Genomic DNA, 19,320 nt, shown 5'->3' with positions numbered 1-19,320 from the left:
TGCTTCCTTTGAGGAGCCTATAAACTTGCAAGGGACTCATGATCAGTTTGTTTTGGAAATATCCCCTGAGCAGTTTGGAGAAGAATGGAAAGAAAAACCATCTGGGAGTTGATTTTAATAGTCCAAGCAAGAGATGGTGCCCTACATTATTTTCTTTTTCTTCCTTCCTTTCCTTTTGTGGGGAGAGAAGGTGGGAAGAGAGATAGTAATTGGAAGGGTTAGCCGGTGGAGAAGCTCAGCTACTGAAAGAGGAAAGCAATTGTCCTTCACCTGCTGGAGAGGAAAGCAGGTAAGGCACAGGAGGGGGCAGCTGCTGTGCGGATAAATGCCAGGGGATGGGTGCGCTGTGCTTAGAAGGCATAGCTGCTAACAAGGTCCCCGCTCCTTTCCAATCCCTTACACTAAAGGAGTCTGCCAGCAAAACGAAGAAAAATGGGGATCACAAGCATGAAAGACATGAGGTTGTACAGTCTTTTCCTGGTGTCCTTTAGTCCTTAGGCTCCACCTTGTGAGCACAGCACTGGAGAAGAGGCAAGAGAAACCCACTCCAGGGTGCATGCGTGCATGCATTCCATCATTTGTCAAGCAGGAGCAGTCTTTTTGCTGGGTCTTTGTTGCTCTCACGCTCTAAGCTAAAAATAGACTTTCCAAAGCAAGCTCCCTTTAGGTGGTCCCACCAAGGCAATTTATATTATCAGCTCCGAGCTTCAGGACTAATTTGGAACACTCCTGCATTTGATGTGCTCCAGTTTTGTTTTCAGGGGTGGCTGCTTTTTCGCAACAGATTGCAAGGAGGTGCTCACCACAGCCATCTTAAATCTTGGGCCAAGAATTAGGAGAGAAGGTGGGGGGTGGGGCTCACATAGTTTAGGTACCATGTAAACTCCAGTCGGAATCTCTGCACCAGCCTATCAAATTCTTCTGTCCATTTTCCTCCTATTTTAAGGTTAAAAATATGTGCTCACATAATCATACTCCCCTAAGACTTCTGTTAAACACCTTTTTAAAAAGATTTTATTTATTTATTTTTAGAGAAGGAAGGGAGGGAGGGGGGAGAGAGAGAGAGACATCAATGTGTGGTTGCTGGGGGTCATGGCCTGCAACCTAGGCATGTGCCCTGACTGGGAATTGAACCTGCGATGCCTGGTTCACAGCCCATGCTCAATCCACTGAGCTATGCCAGCCAGGGCTGTTAAACACCTTTTAATGCATATTGGGTAACAAGTCAGCTGGAGAGCATGCTGCGGTTGTCGCTGTAGAGGCTGAAAGAGCGCTTCCATCAGAGCACAAAGATCTGGGAGGCAGGCCTCCAACTGAGTGGCCCGCCTTATTCAGGTCATTTTGAGCAATGTCACAGAGCCCAAGCCTGACACCTGGCATCATGATTGTCCCCTCAGCCATGGAACCCCAATGCCACGCCCAAGAAGTGCCTGAGTCCCCATCATTAAATAATAAGCTGTGAGTGTTGACTCTGTGCAAGCGATCCCTTTCAATGGTGTGACTCTGTTGACAGGTCTGACTGCTATTACCAAAAGGCTTGTGTATAACCTGTCCCATTATGATCACACCTTTCAAAGGCGATTTATTATTTAGCCATGTTGATTTGCATTCTAAAGAGGAAGAAGTGACAAATTCTGAAGGGGAGGACATGAACACTCAGGAGAGTTAATTGACTTGTCTGAATTCACACTGGCCCAAATCTTCAGCGAATGGAAATAAAATTGATAATTATCTTAGTGACACTCAACATCTATTTAGTAATGTGTCTTCCCATCCAGGAATAAGACACCTCTCACCATCTATGAAAATCTCAAGGGTGGCCCTCCATTCACTGGTTCAACAATTACAGACTAAGAGCCCAGTGTGTGCAACAGGCATATAGTAGCTTTTGTTGTTATTTTTTGTTGTTTTTTTGTTTTAGTTCATCCATTGTATATGTTCTGCATAATTTTAAAGATTTTATTTATTAATTTTTAGAGAGGGGTTCGAAGGGAAAGAGAAAAAAGGGAGAGAAACATCAATGTATGAGAGATACATTGATCAGCTGTCTTGCCTCGTGCACATCCCCAACCAGGGACCTGACCCGCAACCCAGGCCTGTGCCCTGACCTGGAATCAAACAACAACCTTTCGGTTCTCAGGCCAGCACTCAATCCACTGAGCCACACCAGCCAGGGCAGTTCTGCATAATTTTATAAAATCTGTTTCTTAAGATTTTTAAAAAGTATTCTTGTTGTTTGAATGAGGTCTTATTTGCATTTTATTTCTCATTTATTACGAGTAGAGAGGAAAGCTATTGCCATTTGCACTTTAATTTCCTAACCAACCACCCAATTGCACTCTCTAATGAGTTTTAATAGTCTTTAAGTTAGTTCCCTTGTGCTTTTCGGGTAGACAACTACACCACCTGAAAATAATGATACTATTAATTTAAAAATGTTCCTGTATCCCTCTCTCTTACATCCATCTCATTTTCTCTGCTGTAACCACCTTCCTTAAATGAACTGTCCCATATTGCTGGAAAGAAAATGTTCTCTTTATGTTGGCATGAGGGTAGTTGAGGTTAAGAGGAAAATTCAACATTTCCATATCTCAGTGGCTTTCCGGGGTGGAGGGAAGGCACAAAATCAGCTTTGCCCGTAATCTGAAAGATAAACTTAGAGGCTAAGGTCTTTCTGGCAGAGCCGGAGGCAGTGGCCTATTGTGTGCAAGGTTCTGATGGAAAGTGAGGACCTCGGCGGTCGCTGGTCCCTCCAGAACCAGAGAACATCCATCCCCTATGAGGACAAACTCTCGGAACGCCCGTTTGCCGGCTTGCCCAGAACCACACAGACCACTCCAGATGGCCACATCAGTTGGCTTATCTCATCTGGGTTGACACACAAGATCAAGAGCAGCGCTCACCTGGGGCAAGACATGACCCTGTGGCAAGATGGGTAGGCATGGGGACTCTGGACTTCATCTGAATGGACTTGAACCTTAGCCCTACCACTTCCTATGAGGCCACTTAGGAAAATTACTCTTCTCTGTGCCTAATTTCTGTAGCTATAAAAGGACATTATGTGTACCTACCTCAGGGCTTTAGGGAGGAATAAATTAGTAAATGTATGTAAAGTTCTGAGAACAATGCCTGGCTTATATAATAGTATGTGCTCAATAAATCTTGACTAGACTACTGCCTAGCAAGTGAGCCTCGTTAGCACTAGGGTTCTGGTGTCCTCTGGTGGTAAGATTTTGGGAAAGATGCTTAAAACTTCCAGTTAACCTTTCTGAGCCTCACTTCCTTATTCTGTGGACATTAGAACACCTTCTTCATTGCATCACTAGGAGAATTATTTGAGCAAATGTATATAAAACAGCTAAAATAGTGATGAAATAAAGTCGGTTTCCTTTCCATTAAAATGTCTATCTTAGATCATCAGTTCCATAAGTTCCTATGCCTAAACCCATCAGGGACTCAAATAGGTCCAAAGAGAAAGAAAGACATTGGACTAAATAAGAAATTGTGAGATTAAATTTCAACCCTCTTTGCCTTGGCACAGAGTCCAATTTTTGGAAGTACTTTGACTTTGGTCCTGTCAATAGTCCTTCAGCAGGATAATTTAAGGAGGGTTAATTTACAAAGAGACTATTTAGAAAGCTGTAAGGAGACTGGAGGTGATCACCAGGTAGTACCGTAACACGGAGCTGGTAACAACAGTAGAGCTGTTTTCAGCCCTCAGCCTCTACAGGGTCAAAGTCAAGGGGAAGGACTGGTACCAGGAACTTGGAAAGAGAGATTTATAAAAAAAAAGTTTCTTTGCAAGGATTTGGTTAAGCAAAAAAGCCAGCCAGTCCGTGGTGCCCTCACACAAAGGGAGGCAGGGAAGTAAATATTTTGAACTCCCTCCCCTGTCTCCCGTCAGATTCCCACTGGAGTTCCTGGCGGTGGATCTCAGCCAGAATCCAGATGCGATGAAAGTCGGGTTGCCAGATTAAGCAAATTAAAAATGGGAGACACATAGGTAAATTCTAATTGCAGATAGTAAATGTTCAGTATAAGTAAATCCCAAATATTTCATAGGGCATACTTACACTGTAAATATATTTCTCCTGGCTGGCGTAGCTCAATGGATTGAGCGCAGGCTGCGAACCAAAGTGTCGCAGGTTCAATTCCCAGTCAGGGTACATGCCTGGGTTGCAGGCCATGGCCCCCAGCCACCGCACATTGATGTTTCTCTCTTTCTCTCTATCTCCCTCCCTTCCCTCTCTAAAATAAATAAATAAATAAATAAATAAATAAATAAATAAATAAATAAATAAATAAAATCTTTTTAAAAATGTATTCATTATTTTTTTGACATTCAAATTCTAACTCTGCATCCTGCATTTTGTCAGACAATCCTAGATGAGGGATCATTGGTGGATTCTATGCAGGTCAGCCTCCACAAGCAGATGGAGATCCAAAAGAGAGGTGGGCAGTAGAGTTTGAGAGGCAAATGCAAAACAGTCTGACACAAACATTAGCTCTCCTCTTTTGCCCCAACACATATGGTGTTTCCTCTTATCTAGAAAAGTCTGAAATCCCAACACAGGGACTACATGAGGTCACAAGAGCTATCACATCATCACTGAGTAATGTCAGTTAGGTCAGGGTCCTCCCTAAAACCACCTCCGGAACCGTGCAAAGTACATTTCTGTTGTTATAAAGTGACTCAGTCTGAGGTATTTTTACAGCATCACAAATGGAATAAGACACCATCATTTTTCTTCTCTGTTAATTGGTCCTAGGAAACTCCTGGTGAAGCCATTGCTGGGCGTTAAGGGGAGGACAGTGCATGTGTGGATGGTGTTCTATTCTTAACTGAAACATTTGTACAAGTGTGTTTGTAATTAATGTGTATTTATGATATCAATTTGTTATATGTCTTATTTGTATTTATGCAAACAAGAAGGACAGAGGGAAAGAGGGAAGCAAGGAGACAGGGAGGGAGGGAAAGAGGAAGGGAGAGAGGAAAAAATGAAAAATACACCCAAGAAAATAAAATATGACCAGTTAATTAAGCAAGTGGCTGTTTTCTGTGTACTAATTAGTAATGGAAAACAATGACTCTTTGATATCAACTCTGAGAATGATGTTTCAGTCACTCGCTAAATCTCAACTTTCTAAACTCTAGGATGGAATTCCTAGGACCTGGATTGCAGAATTTTTGGTGATTTTAGAGACCAGGAATATATAAAAACTAACACAATTTTGAAACATAAAATACTTGCTTATTAGCAATATTAAGAGCATTCTTACCTAAAATGTGTCATACTGCATGTATTTTTTTCAAATTCATAAGCTTAAAAAGTCTGATGAATTAAATCGTGCAATCACTCTTGATCTCCTGACCATACAAACAAAAGATAAATTCTAAAATTGCCAGTCTCCAAGGGTCATAAATTAGCAATTACAAGGCCAATACTTGTCAGCATTTTGGTTTTTCAGTTTTAGAAGCTTTGTCTACTTTTTGCATGTATGCTATTTTATATATCTTCCTCAAGGCATTAGTCACTGTGTTTATAATTTTAGCAATGCTAATATTTATGTGTTCAGTGAATAACACAATTCAGGCACCCACACAGAAAAAGTTTTAAGAACTCCAATAGTACTTTAAGGTAGTTATATTAATAAGAAAATGGATACATAGCATGTTCACGTGGAAATACCTTCGTGATGATACTTATGGAAGGTTTAAAATTGCAACTACACAATTAACAAAGTAGGTAGGCGTAGGTGGGTGAATTCATCAGGAAACAGGAAAAGAATCAGAGCGGAGAAAGGATGTAGGTAGAATAGTACAGAACATCTCAGCTGAAGTTCTTGATTTGACCAAAAAGGAAACAGACCTAACTAAGGCAGTGGAAAGATGCGCCCCATCACATTGGCCATGCCATGCCAATTATCTTGGGCTCTATGGGAATAGCCAGCTCAACTCTCCTCCCTATCCAGAACCTTTTAATCAAGAGTGACAAAATGTTCTGATTTGTGAGGTTTTAATAAGGCCAGAGGAAATGACTGCCTGTGAAAAACAAACATGTAACCTCGCAGTACTTGGACTTTGTGTGCACTAGGAAAAAGAAATATGTACTTAAAGAAATAGTACCCATAGAAAAAGCATTCATCTATAAAGTCAAGGGTAGAAGATTCCTCTTGGATTTCCTGCTGACATGCTTATTTTTCCTGCTCTTGGTTTAATCACCTGAGTCAAGCTTATATGGAAGATTCAAGACAGTAAATGCCGATGGGTTATACCAGCTGATCCTGCCAACATAACAGATTGTGCCCAAGACACGTGGCCAAAGCAAGCTTTAAAGCATGCACATGAGTCAATGAGTCAGAAAATTACATGGCAGCACAGACATGCCCAGTGAAAATGTACGCCATGAAGAAACCAGAACCCAATTGTGGTTTTCTGGAAGCAGGTAATAAAGTGGAAAATAGATGAGCAACAGCTGGAAGATCTGGATTTTTAGACTTCTTTCAGCATTTTACTGGATTTGTGAGATTGAGTAAGACACTTGGTTTCCACGAGAGTCAAATAGAGAAAATAATGGGGAGAACGAGTTTGACAATATAGTAAGAACTCAGAAGTATCACTTATAATAACTGGTATTTCATCATTATAATCTTCCAAGATTACTGTGTTAAACAAAAATTAATGTATGAAAAAAATGTAAACCATTATGTAAACACAAGGAACTATGTAACTCACTGCAGATGGTAACACAGGTGTCCTACCTTCCTCTTGTTACTTGAAACTTTAAAATTTAGGATGACAGCCATTGGAGGTGGGGGGAGGTAAGGGGGTGGAGGGATCAAGCAAGAAGGAAAAAGGACTCACAGACATGGACAACAGTGTGGTGATTGCAGGGGAGAAGGAGGGGATAAGGGAGTTAAATGGTAATGGAAAAAAACAATAAAAAAATTTTAATAAATAAAATTCAGATAACTGAAATATTTTTCAAGGCATAACACTAAGTAAAAACTTTAAAAATATGCACACAATGAGTCTTCTTGACAATGATTGCAACTAGGGAAGAAACTAGTTATGTATACGGATAAGGACTGGAAGGGAACACAGAAAAATGAACATAATTGTATTTGCTGATGGTAGTAGAAATATGGGTTATTCTTTTTATTTCTCTGTATTTTCATCTGTTTTCCATATTAAAATAGCTTTAACTTAAAAATAATAAGGTACCGCATGTTGAGCTAAGCATTGGGATTCCCATCGGGGAAAATCAGTGTCCTGTAGAAGACTAAGGATGGTAGTAACAGCAGTTCATTTTATTGAGCACTTGCCGCGGGCTAGGCACTATGCTGAGTACTTTACATACATAGGGCTGGCTGATCTTCCCCACCATTCCGTGAGCCATAAGGTCTAAATGAGGAAACCAGGTCTTCTAGCTGGTAAGTGCAGAATTACACAAGTGCTTTGCACATAACAATTCAGTGTAAATATTGTTTCATTTCATCTGGGAAAAATAGATGGGTGAGCATTGCACCAGCTTTGGGGGTGGTATGGGAACATTAAAGAAAAAGTGAAGTCTATGATCGACAAATATTTTTAAATACGTTTCATTCACTCTTGCACCTGTGTGAACGGCGCCAACTTCCCATCCCTTCGTGCTTGCTGGTATCCTCAGCCAATTGTGTGTACATGTATGTAGCATGTGCTTCAAACAGTAGCCCACAGATGAGGAGTAAAGCCCAGAGAGATGTGGAGGAGTTCACCACGTTTGGGGGGGAGAAAAAAACCAAAATGACCATGGAGGCATCCAGGAGCCTGCATCAGCTACCAAAGGAGGAGAACTCAGGTAAAGCAATGGTTCCAGATTCAGACATAGGGCCCCCCAGACAGGATTCACAGCAGCACTGCTGTGTGTCCAGGGAGGAAGGAGGAAGCTGCTGCTCCCCACAACCTGTTTCTCTGGGGGGTGCAGGAAGTTCCCTCCTTCAAAAGTATAGACAGTCTGGGGAACCCAGCTGCATCCCATCCTTGACGTTGCGAACTGGACACAAAGTTGGTTCTAAAGTCCTTACATGTTCTGTGTGTCTAATTCAAATTTCTAAGCCCTGGCTGGCATAGCTCAGTGGATTGAGCATGGGCTGTGAAACAAAGTATCGCAGGTTCGATTCCCAGCCAGGGCACGTGCCAGGGTTGAAGGTCACGGCCCCCAGCAACAGCACATTCATGTTTCTCTCTCTCCCTCTTTCTCCCTCCATTCCCTCTCTAAAAATAAATAAATAAATCTTTAAAAAAATAAAAAATAAATTTCTTATTAATGCTGCTGATATTACAGGACCTACCTAAAATAACAAAAAAAATAGAGTACTTTTCTAGAATTTGGGAATCAAAAATAAAAGGCTTATTGTTGCTTTTTGCCAAGGATTTGATGATGTTTCAATGAAGGTGATAGTGAGCATCCCTAACTATTCAATGGCATTGTCTGTATGACTGGAACGGTTTATTGCAAGTGGGTAAATTATCATGACTTTCTTCAGCAAGTCATTTTTGAGTGCAAACACTACACCAAAGACTGCACCAATTATCAGGGCTATAGATAATAATTAGACATAATCCCTGCCTAGTCTACAGAGTGAACACTGTATTATGATAAATGCTTCACTATTAGGGGATAAATGTTTTGGCAGATGAATGCACACAACAGGAATACACAGAGAGAACTAATTTTCATTGGGAGCTGGAGGACAGCAGGAGCTTAGAAAATAACAAGAAGGCAAGGATCCCTCCAAAAAAAAAATGGGACAGTATTCTTGAAAACTATAGGGATCCATTTTTGAGACGCACTACAGGGTCAGGATTGGGGACACAGGCTTTGAGGTCAGTGTTCCAAGCCTGGCTCTGGCCGTTACTCTCTGTGGTCTTCCAAAAGCAGCCCAGATCTTTCTAGCACCCTTCACTATGTGAATTGTAGCTCCTCCAATCAAGCTTATTTATTGCACCTGGCTTTACCATGCGACTTGCTTTGTGACACAAGCAGGAGCTTGTCAAGCACTTGAACATTGTGCCTTGTCCTCTCTTTGGGTGCTGGGAACACTGTGACCACCATGCACACAGCCCAGTAGCCTGTTGTTGGGTAAGAGTCTACAAGAGCTGGCAGGTGACCTCGGTCATGTGAGTGAGGCGACCAAACACTCTCTGGCCCAGCTCACCCCAACTGCTTACCTACCAACTTCAAAGAGGAAGAGTAATCAATCCCCTGAGCTCTGGGTGGGTGTGGCTTGTTACAGAACAAAATCTAACTGGTCCACTCGGCAGCTCTGGGTAATTGACTTCACCTCTTTAAACTTGGGTCTCCTCATCTATTACATGGAAATATTGAGAGTAATTATCTCCTGGGTTGCTGAGAGTATCAAATAAGATGATGCATGGAAGATACTTATAGTGCATAGCACCAGATAGTGACTAACAGCATAATTACAGGCTCATGCCCAGAATTTAATTTTTCCAGAGATTCAGGAGTGGCCCTATGGGATGCTGTCTATTCTATAACTATATGAGCCATTAAGTTCCTGGGACATGTTATAAAAGTAAACAGTGGGGATTTTGGGGATGTTTCATATATTAGTTACCGGGTAATAAAATGCTATTTGGTGAAGTGCTACGTTTTTGTGGGTTTTCTTTTTCCTAAATTCAACATGTTCTCTTTTTTTAACCATTGCCTCTGCACAGCAAAGTCAGAGCAGCTGAATTTTCTGTTTTCTGTGATTTCAGTGGAACATAATGTCTTCCTGATTCATCTCCCCTGGGGAAGCATGGGGAGGAAAATAATACTTGACTACATCACAGGAAGGATATGTGGGTTTGCTAATGGTCTTCTGAAAAAATTAAATGCTAAGTGTTTCGATTCTTTCCACTTCTCTGTCTTAACCATCAAAGCTAACAGAATTAATTTGCTAAAAATTAAAATTCTGTCCTAATGGAACACAATTAGGAAACTATGTGAACGCTCCCTTTTCAATAATGTAGATTTAGTTTCTTTTAAGTAACTTCAAGTTATATCTAATAGACAGGAATGTTGATGTTCCAACTGAAGTTAAAAGTTGATGTCAACTTAAAGTAGATGCAAATTATTAATACTTACATTTGGAATTTTTTTTAAAATTAGTTACATACTAATATTTCATACCTTTGAAATGGGCTCCACCTGACCCTCAATTGTAGTAATCCCAACATGCAAAACCTTGTCCAAGATAACACATTTATCCTTCAAATAGAATTATTGAAGGAAACTTCAGTAATGCATTTACAAATAACAGTTTCTTGGTAAGCAATAGTATTACTACGTCCTTAGTTTAAGTTCCATCTGAACCTAAACATGAACGTTTGTAAGAACACACGTAAAGGCTACACAACCAGATGTCCGGTCACAAAGACAACGAGAGCGCTTTCAGTAAGAGTGCTGTTTATGTTCAGAGCATCTGCTCCTCCATTTGCTTGAACTGATTTATACCATAGGTTCTAATTAGATGTGCCTGTAAATAAAAGATAAGGTACTTCAGTCACAAGAATACTTCTGAGTCACCCACTTGCATTTTGAATCCTAGTAGGGTGCTCAATTTGGTGGCAGTATAACATACAAGAGTATGATTCTCTAATCAAAATGCCTTCACTTAATAGCTCTATGCTCTTGAGCAAGATGTGTCACCGCTCTGGGCCACAGGTTCTCCTCGGCAAAGTATAGTATTACCTTCCAGACTTTAGAGAGGTAATGCACACAAAACTACTTAAAAGGGTGTCTGGCACATAATCAGCACTCTGTACATGCTTGTTGAAGTTGGGCAGTGCATTTGACCCTGGATGACTGTGTCCTGTGATTGAGATGGTATGGCTCAGACCACTGTTCGTGGACAGGCAACGATAGTCAGGCTAGTAGGACCCTCACCTAAGACAGAGGCTGACGGTACTGAGGGATCTCATGTCAACTTGTATGGAACCAAACACTATTATATGATATTACATATAGTCTGGGACTATGTGATGTGGAATCAGGGAAAATTAAAAATAAAAAAGTCCCAAAAAGAAAAAAGGAGCTAAGTGGAGATGCATCCTGGATTTGAGTACAATTACCAGGGAAATGTGATTGATTCATGTGCCTGGACACATCTGCAGAATGCAACATGCAAGCATCATCTACCTAGAGTGAAGTTCTTTGCATGGGTCAACCCCAGATCTGATGACCAATGAAAAGTAAGAGTGACAGCTGATGGGAAGAACACTGCAAATGTGGGAATTCGAGTGTGGCAGTGCCTACAGTGGGAACGACATGAGCTTATGAGTAGGGAAACCAGTGAGTCAGAGACTGCCTAAATCACTGGTTGTTTCTCTTCCCACCTAGCAGTCTGGACTGTTTGTAATGATCCTAATCAGAGTTTACTCATTACAGTCCAGAGCACATTGAATTGAAATGGAAATAAGGCAATAAGCCATTCAACCCCCAAATGGGCTAAGAATCAATAAAATTTTAAATTAGGAGAAATGGCACAGCACTTTTAAACCACATTAGGAACTTGTGAGGAGGTTACAACAACAACACTTAGAAGAATGGAACGAAGGAATGGGTAAAAATATAGTGCATCCATTTTCTGCAATTAGGTCCAGTGTAGAGACAGTCACCTATAGAAAATAAGGAATGGCTAATCCATATTTTGTGTGGTTTAGGATGGGGAATTGTAATATGAGATATTGTTACCCTATCACTGTTCTGTTGAAAGAGTTAAGTATTATTAGACATGTGTTTCTAATAGGGGAAAACCAATGCTTTTGGAGGAAAAATAATTTAGAAAAATGCCTATAAAAGGTGGGAGAATATTGAATGGAAGCCATTCATCAGACAGAGCAGTATAAAAAAGGAAAGCAAGGCATTAAGGAGTTACATTAGAACATTCTGGAAAAACTATAGCAAGTCACTGCCATTGTTGTTAATGGCCACGTGGATGTTTAAACAATGGAGGCATCTCTTAGTGTGTGTTAGTTTCATGCTACTAACCTATTATCATTTCCAATGAGTGAGGTTTATAAATCATCCCTCTTTCCTGAGGCACCTGCTTTTTCTTTACGTAATCACATCTGTGGCTTTAGCCAAACATTCCTCATGTATAAAATGTTTTTTTCACATTGCCCATCATTTTCCACAACTGTAATGTTCTTTGTACGAGAGTGCTTTTCTCTCATTGATTTTTCACAATGATCCTCTTTCTAAGGGTTTTCTTTCTAGAAAAGAGGAGTGGCCACTTGACTCTCCTTGTCACAATCCCCCCAGGCAGCTCTCCTGCCAGTCCAGTGCTGAGGAGGTGCAGGAGGTTTTAGTGTCCTTCCCTTGATGCTGTGATAAAAATCAACTTTGCTTTTCAAGGTTTGTCATTGTCCACGGTCAGTGACCCTATTATAATTAGCCCGATTTCCCAAATTTGGGAATTGTGACTTGGTCCACGTTAAAAGGATGCTCAACAAAAATAACTTTAACTTTAAATTTTCCTTTAAAAGTTTGTTTCCGTGTACTAATTCCTCTTTTAATTCCTTTGTTATATATCATAACAATTAAGAATGATCCAGCCAGTCATTTACATCTCCCCACAAATGTAATGTGAGTGGCTGAGCACCCCCAAGAGGACCTGCTACAAAGAATGTGTATGGACAACATGTAAGGAAATAACAATGTAGCCTCTAAGTGGAAATTTTATGAAGCAAGAGGCATATGTAGTTTTTTTAAAAATCCCCCAAAAGCAGTCTTTCTTGATTCTTCATTTTCCATTTCTCAACAGGTGCTTGGTTCATGGTCCTTCTTTCCTTTATTTCCTGTAATAGAAGCCTAGGTGAGCCCTGGCTGGTGTGGCTCAGTGGACTGAGTGCTGCCGGCCTGTGAACCAAAGGGTCACTGGTTCGATTCCCAGTCAGAGCATGTGCCTGGGTTGTGGGACAGGTCCCCAGTGGGGGTGCACAAGAGCCAACCACACATTGATGTTTCTCTCCCTCCCTTTCTCCCTCCTTTACCCTCCCTAAAAAAATAAATAAATAAAATCTTTAAGACAAAGAAAAGCAATGTTAACAAAAAGAAGAAGCCGATGTGGTTGAGGAGTTCAAGGCTGGCTACTAAGAAGAGAATGTCTTTTAAAAAAGGCAGGACTGTCAGTGGAATAACTAGGGTTAGAGGGTTGGATAACCTTGGAGACAGATGAGTCACCCACTTGGTCTTCTCATGGACGGATTACCTTTCTGAGATCACTTCTAACCCCAAACTTTTCGGACTATGTGATATGGAATCGGGGCAAAGTAAGTCCCAAGAAAAAAGAAGAAACCGTGGATAATAGAAAAAAAAAAGATTATGCAAACAGAATAATGGCTTCTCCAGCTTCCTAATGATTTTTAGGAAAATACAGGAATCTCTGGAAGTTTTCAGTATCACAAAAAAGCAAATGTAGTGGAAATTGTTCATGTACTTAGAAATAGGTTACCCAATCAGATTATCTAAAAAAATTAGATTTCTTTTTTTTTTCTAGTAGGAGTGAAATTGCCTGGAGGTGCTCAACTTTGTTAGTCATCAGGGAAATGCAAATAAAGCCGGAGAGATAAAATTAGAAATAATGCCGTATCCACGATGGAGAAAACACGTGGCAGCCATAGCTCATGCTTAGGCATTAGCCTAACCCACAGTCACACTCGAGAACAGTCAGAGCAGCACTGGTCGTTATAAGCAAAAAATGGGAACGACCTCACAGTCCATCAACACACAACGGATTCAAAAATCTCTGGCAGATTCATACAGTCCAATTCTGTTCCGCAAGGAAAGATAATACATTCAACAGCATGGGTCTTCATCCACTTTCAATGATCTTTGCATATTTTACTTTTAATGTAGCTTTAAAAACTCAAACTGTTTTCCTAAAATAAGTTAGAAAGAGGAAATATGCTACAGCATAATGTTTTATGCAATTTAAAACATTTACACACACAAATGCACTTCACATATTTTCCATATATTCATACAAATATCCATACATATCTAAGAGATATATATATATATTTAAAACATTATAGTGGGTGTCATTGAAGAAAGGAAATTTTGAGGGAGAATTGGGTTATATTTGGGGCAATTAGTAAAATGAATTAAAATGATAAAATGGGAATTGAAAGAAATAATGATGACATATCTAGGTCCCTTTACTACCCCAAAGTAACAATAATAAAATAAATAAACACAGATAGTAAAAGCAGAGACATATATTTATCTTCAGATGCCCAGAATGACCTTTTCCTTTTCCTTCTGGAAAACTGCTACTTACCTGTTAATATGAAATCTCTTTCTTTGGTCAATCTTCCCCTAGCTCCTTGGTAAAATGAGCTCTTCCCTCCCCTGGTTACTACGGCCCTCTCTTCAAACTTATGGTCATTATTTTGTCCTCAGTTCTGCCTTCCTTGCTAACTTGAATTTGCCGTTGGTGCAGGGAATCCGCAGGGAATCAGGTCTCTACCTGCCTAGAACTAATGAAGTGTCTGCTACGGAGCATGTGTCAGCAACTGTCGATGGTCAGCAAATAAAATAAGGACTTTGTTTAGTTAGACATCTCTACCTTATTTTACAATGTCCTTACGCTGAATGATAACCCCTCCCTCCCACCACCACACAAGGGGTAGAAGCAACGAGCCACGGCAACTCAGTAAATGGCTTCCTTAAAGCATTAGACTATTGCTTGGTAAACTTGGGCATCGTGGCAGCTTGCATTTCGGGGAGCAAATGGGATGGAGATGCAGCCAACAACCACGTCTGGTCTGTCTGAGTCACAACCCCGTGGATACTGTCGCCCACTGTACCCTGCATCTGATACCTTATCACTGTTAAGGGAAGAGGCAAAATCCCTATTTTCTGGCCAACTCTGCAATGATAAGGACAGATGAAACAGGTAGGTTTCCTAAGTCCATGATTTATGGGTGAGTTTTTCTCAGCTATGGAGGGAAGACAATGGCATCTGAGGCTTAAGGCCTGAGTCATCTTTTCCAGGCCATTTGTCAAGGGCCTGACAGATGGCTCCACGCTGCCAAGTAAGTTATTGGAGCAACACAGAGGGCTACAGAAGGCAGAAGGAGAAAGCAAATGACATAACCCCTCCCTGGGAAACACCGTACAGAGAAGATTTGAGATTCGTTTGCCCCCAGCATAAATCTGCAAGGTTCTGGAACACATTTATTTCAAAGTAAGTGCAAAGATTTACAGACAGAGAGCAGAAACTCTTACCCATTTTGGCTCGAGTTCCTGTTCTCTGTTTTGAGAGTCAGTCCTACTACTCACTTCCAGGGATGTCACTTAAGATACACAACAATTAACAAGCGGAATGTTCATAATCCTTTAGGGATTGTAAGTGTGCAAGTGACACGCGTGTTTGAATTTTAGGACCCTCTACGCAGAAAGGGGTCCTGCGTCTTAGGAAACGGGAGTGCCCTGTATATGCCTGCCAGGTGTGACGATCCTGTGTGTCTGTCAGAACTCTCTGCACGCTGGCCCGTTCTTAACCTGTGACCCATTTAAACCTCCAGAAATCTGAATGACGCTTTTTATCCTTCCCTCTGTTACTAACTAAAGCTGTCTTTCCTAGGCTGACAGAGATCCAGCTTTTCTGAATGGTCACTTGCATAAGTACTTAACACTACCACTCAAAGAATTTCTCTGGCTCCCACCTTTCCCTTTTTTTTGTAAGCATTGTCTGTGCATCAGTAAAAGTCACAAAGAAAAGAGGCCGTGGTGCTGTAAGAATCAACCCTGAACATCTCCTGCACAACAAGCACACGTCTATGTCTGTGTTGATGCTGTATATTCTGCTCAAGACTCCTTCCACAGAAAATTGTAGTCGCCTTTCCAAGGCCACTGGAACCTCCTCCAACATCCTCTCGACTCGGTGGACCTCATCCTTCCCCTGCTCTCTAAGTTTTACTGTCTGCTTCCTGTGTGAGGAGCCTGAGGCATAGAGTCTGAGGGTGTGGGCTGGACCTTCCACTCTGCACTTACCATATCCCACTGGGGAAGTCATAACGCTTCTCGAGTTGCCGGTGACCTCATCTACAAAATGGGTCTAATAGGATGGTACCTTGCCAGGTTGATGTTTAGGAATAAAAGAGGTAATGAGCTCTTAATTGTTCTCTAACAGTTCCTAGCAAAAGGCATAAACAATAATACATAAATAAATTATGAAGCATCTATATGGTGGAAAACACACTCAAAGAAAGATCATGTATACTTTATTTATTTATTTATTTATTTATTTATTTAATCCTCACCTGAGGATATGTTTACTGATGTCAAGGAGAGGAAGAGAGAGACAGAAATATCAATGTGAGAGAGAAACATCAATCAAGTGGTCTCCTGTGTGTGTCCCTACCAGGGATCGAACCGGCAACTAGGTAAGTGTTTGACCAGGAATTGAACCCACTACAATTTGGTGTATGGGATGACACTCAACTAACTCAGCCACCTGGCCAGAGCAACACTTACATTTACTGATACAGAACTACCTCTATACATACTATTGAAGGGAAAGGAAGCTACAAAACACCTAGTGTCCTGATATCATTTTTATGTAAATATGTATAATTTAAAATATACTCATACATGCATGCACTTCTAAAAGAAGGCTCACCAAAAAGCTAATTGCTATTGCCTAGAGGTTATGGAATTTGGGGAGGTTTTTAATTTCTTAGCATTCTCTTTGAATACTGCTTGTATAATGAGGAAGCGATTGTTTTTGGAAAAGAGTATCTAGAAATACTATGCATAATGTCATAATAAATTTGAAAGCTCAGAAAAGAAACTTGTGCAGCTGGTAAGTTGGCCATGTATTCCAAAGCTGAATAAAGCAATGACCAAACACGGTTGGTAAATAAACACGGCTCATCGTGCCATTTATCAATCGACTTTGTGCAATTAGTTAAGCTCTGTGGGTTTCAATTTTACCTTCTACAAAATAGTTTTCTATTAGACCTGTAAGTTCCTCTCCAGCACTGACACCTTATCTTTCATTCATTCATTTAATAGCCACTGAGGACACCGGTTATATGAGCACCTAAGCATCCAAGGTAGATGATGAAGAGGAAAGAGAAGGCCCTCAGCCTCGTGGAGCTTGTAATCGGAGAGACACCAAAGAAGAAAAGAAAGAAGCCGGATGTTTTCAGATGGTGGGCACTGAGATCTGAAACCAGAGGAGAGCTGGCCACGGGGGATAACGGTGGGATTCTCAGATGCAGACACCAGCCGTGAGTGCTGGGAGAGGGAACAGACCAGGCATTTTTGAGGAGCGAAAGTGCCAGAGTGGGCTGCTCTTGCTCCTCTTGGACTGCTACCCTGAGCTCACAGAGGAGGGTATGTAAAGTTAAATGCTAATTACTAGTCAAAGGTCCAAAACTTGTAAGAAATTTGGCATTTGCTGCTTCTGAACTCTCCAGAGTTAATAGGGGCTATTAACAGTTTTAGAAATGTAGATATTAGATAGACATTTGGCTATAAGGAACAGGAAATCCAATTTAAACCGAATATGTTTGACCAAAATCGTATGATTAATGATGATGACAATAATAATATCAGGCCTGGGCATTTCATCCTCTAATCCTTATAGAAGTTCTATGAAGTAGGAATTATTATCCCATTTTGGACTTGAAACCGAGGCTGAGAGAAAGCAAATCAATTGTCTAGCCCTGGCTGGTGTGGCTCAGTGGATTGAGAGCCAGCCTGCGAACCAAAGGGTTGCCAGTTCGATTCCCATTCAGGGCACGTGCCTGGGTTGTAGGCCAGGTCCCCAGTGCGGGCCATGTGAGAGGCAACCACACACTGATGTTTCTCCCCCTCTCTTTCTTCTTTCCTTCCTCTCTATCTAAAAATAAATAAAAATAGTCTATTAAAAAACTAAAAATAAATCAACTGTCTAATATCTTGTTGCTTTTAAATGAACAGCTGGGATGTTTAGGGTTTAGGTTCACAGCCTTTTCACTAAATGCAGAATAAAGATTCAAGTCCCCTCTATGTTGCAGCTGGAGCAAGTCCATGAATTTTCTCTTTAGGGGAGAGAGCCAGATCTTACCCAGAAAGCAGCTACCTGAGGTTTGGGTCCTGCTGCCTTTTTCTAGGCATTTCCAGTGGGAGGTAATTGCATGCAGTGAAACAGGGCTGCTCAAATACGCTTTTCTATTATTCTTGCCATTATTACTATTGATTGGTACTTAGAAAAACAAGTTAAGGATGCTTACGCAGGATCTTACATCCTGACGATATCAGTCCCCAAATTAAAGTTAGCTTTGGGGCTGAGAAGAGGCCAGTCCTGAGTTGCTGTGAGGACTGCAGTCTGGTGCCAAGGGTTGCTGAAAGTAGAGGCTATTGTTTTGTTGTTATTACTGTGTTATAGTTGTTGCTAGCTTAAGATTGTGGGCAGAGCACTTAGTTTGTCGGGGTCTGAAAGCAGGTCCACGAGGCAAGGTTGCCAGAGGGTGACGCTAATGCTGGAGTGCACCCCCTGCCACCCCACTTCCCCTGTTTTTTACAGGCTGGATGGCATTGGCTGGTGCCTCTTGCTTAGTTTGCCTTGACTTCTTGGCAATCACCTTCAAAGTTGTATCTAGTTATCATTTACTCTTAAGATGAAAGAATGGAGCAGCCCCCCCTTCATTCTTTGAGGACTGTCTGTGTGTCTTCTACGAGGGCTCTAGCTCTTTCCTTTCAGGCTTGCCACCTCCTCGCCAGCCCTGGGTTCTGCCACTGTCGGGGGGGGGGGGGGGGCAGCGGCAGCAGAGCAGAGTGGCCGAAACTTGATCCTGAAACAGAACACACATGGGTTCGAATCCTTGTTTCCACGCTCACTGTGGAGGCTTTGATCATTTTCTTTACCTTGTTAAGATTTTGGAGAGATTCAATTAAATAGTATATAGAAAATATACTACAGCACAGCAGAAGCCCAATACATGTAAGCTATCATTATTATCAACAATGTCATTGCCAAACCCTATGCCCTTCTCATGTCCCATTACCAGGACGACTCTGACGCATCTGACCTTGAGGACCATTCCTCTGCTGAGACCCTCTCTCTGTTAGCCTTGCCAATTCTCCATCCCCTGGACGTTCTCATGATTTTTTTGTCTTCCCTTCCCTTGCTGGTCTTTTTGTACCCTTCATCAGTATGGCCATTTTAGGGAAGCAATCTTGATTAATACCTTTTTTGCCAAATGGCTCTAGAAGAAGCCAAAGTCCATAGGATAAAAGTCTGGTCTCCTATCTAGATTCGGAACAAGGCGATAAG

This window comes from Phyllostomus discolor, chromosome 7 (genome assembly GCF_004126475.2).
Source record: "Phyllostomus discolor isolate MPI-MPIP mPhyDis1 chromosome 7, mPhyDis1.pri.v3, whole genome shotgun sequence".
NCBI classification, from domain to species: Eukaryota; Metazoa; Chordata; class Mammalia; order Chiroptera; family Phyllostomidae; genus Phyllostomus; species Phyllostomus discolor.
This window is presented reverse-complemented; position numbering follows the sequence as displayed.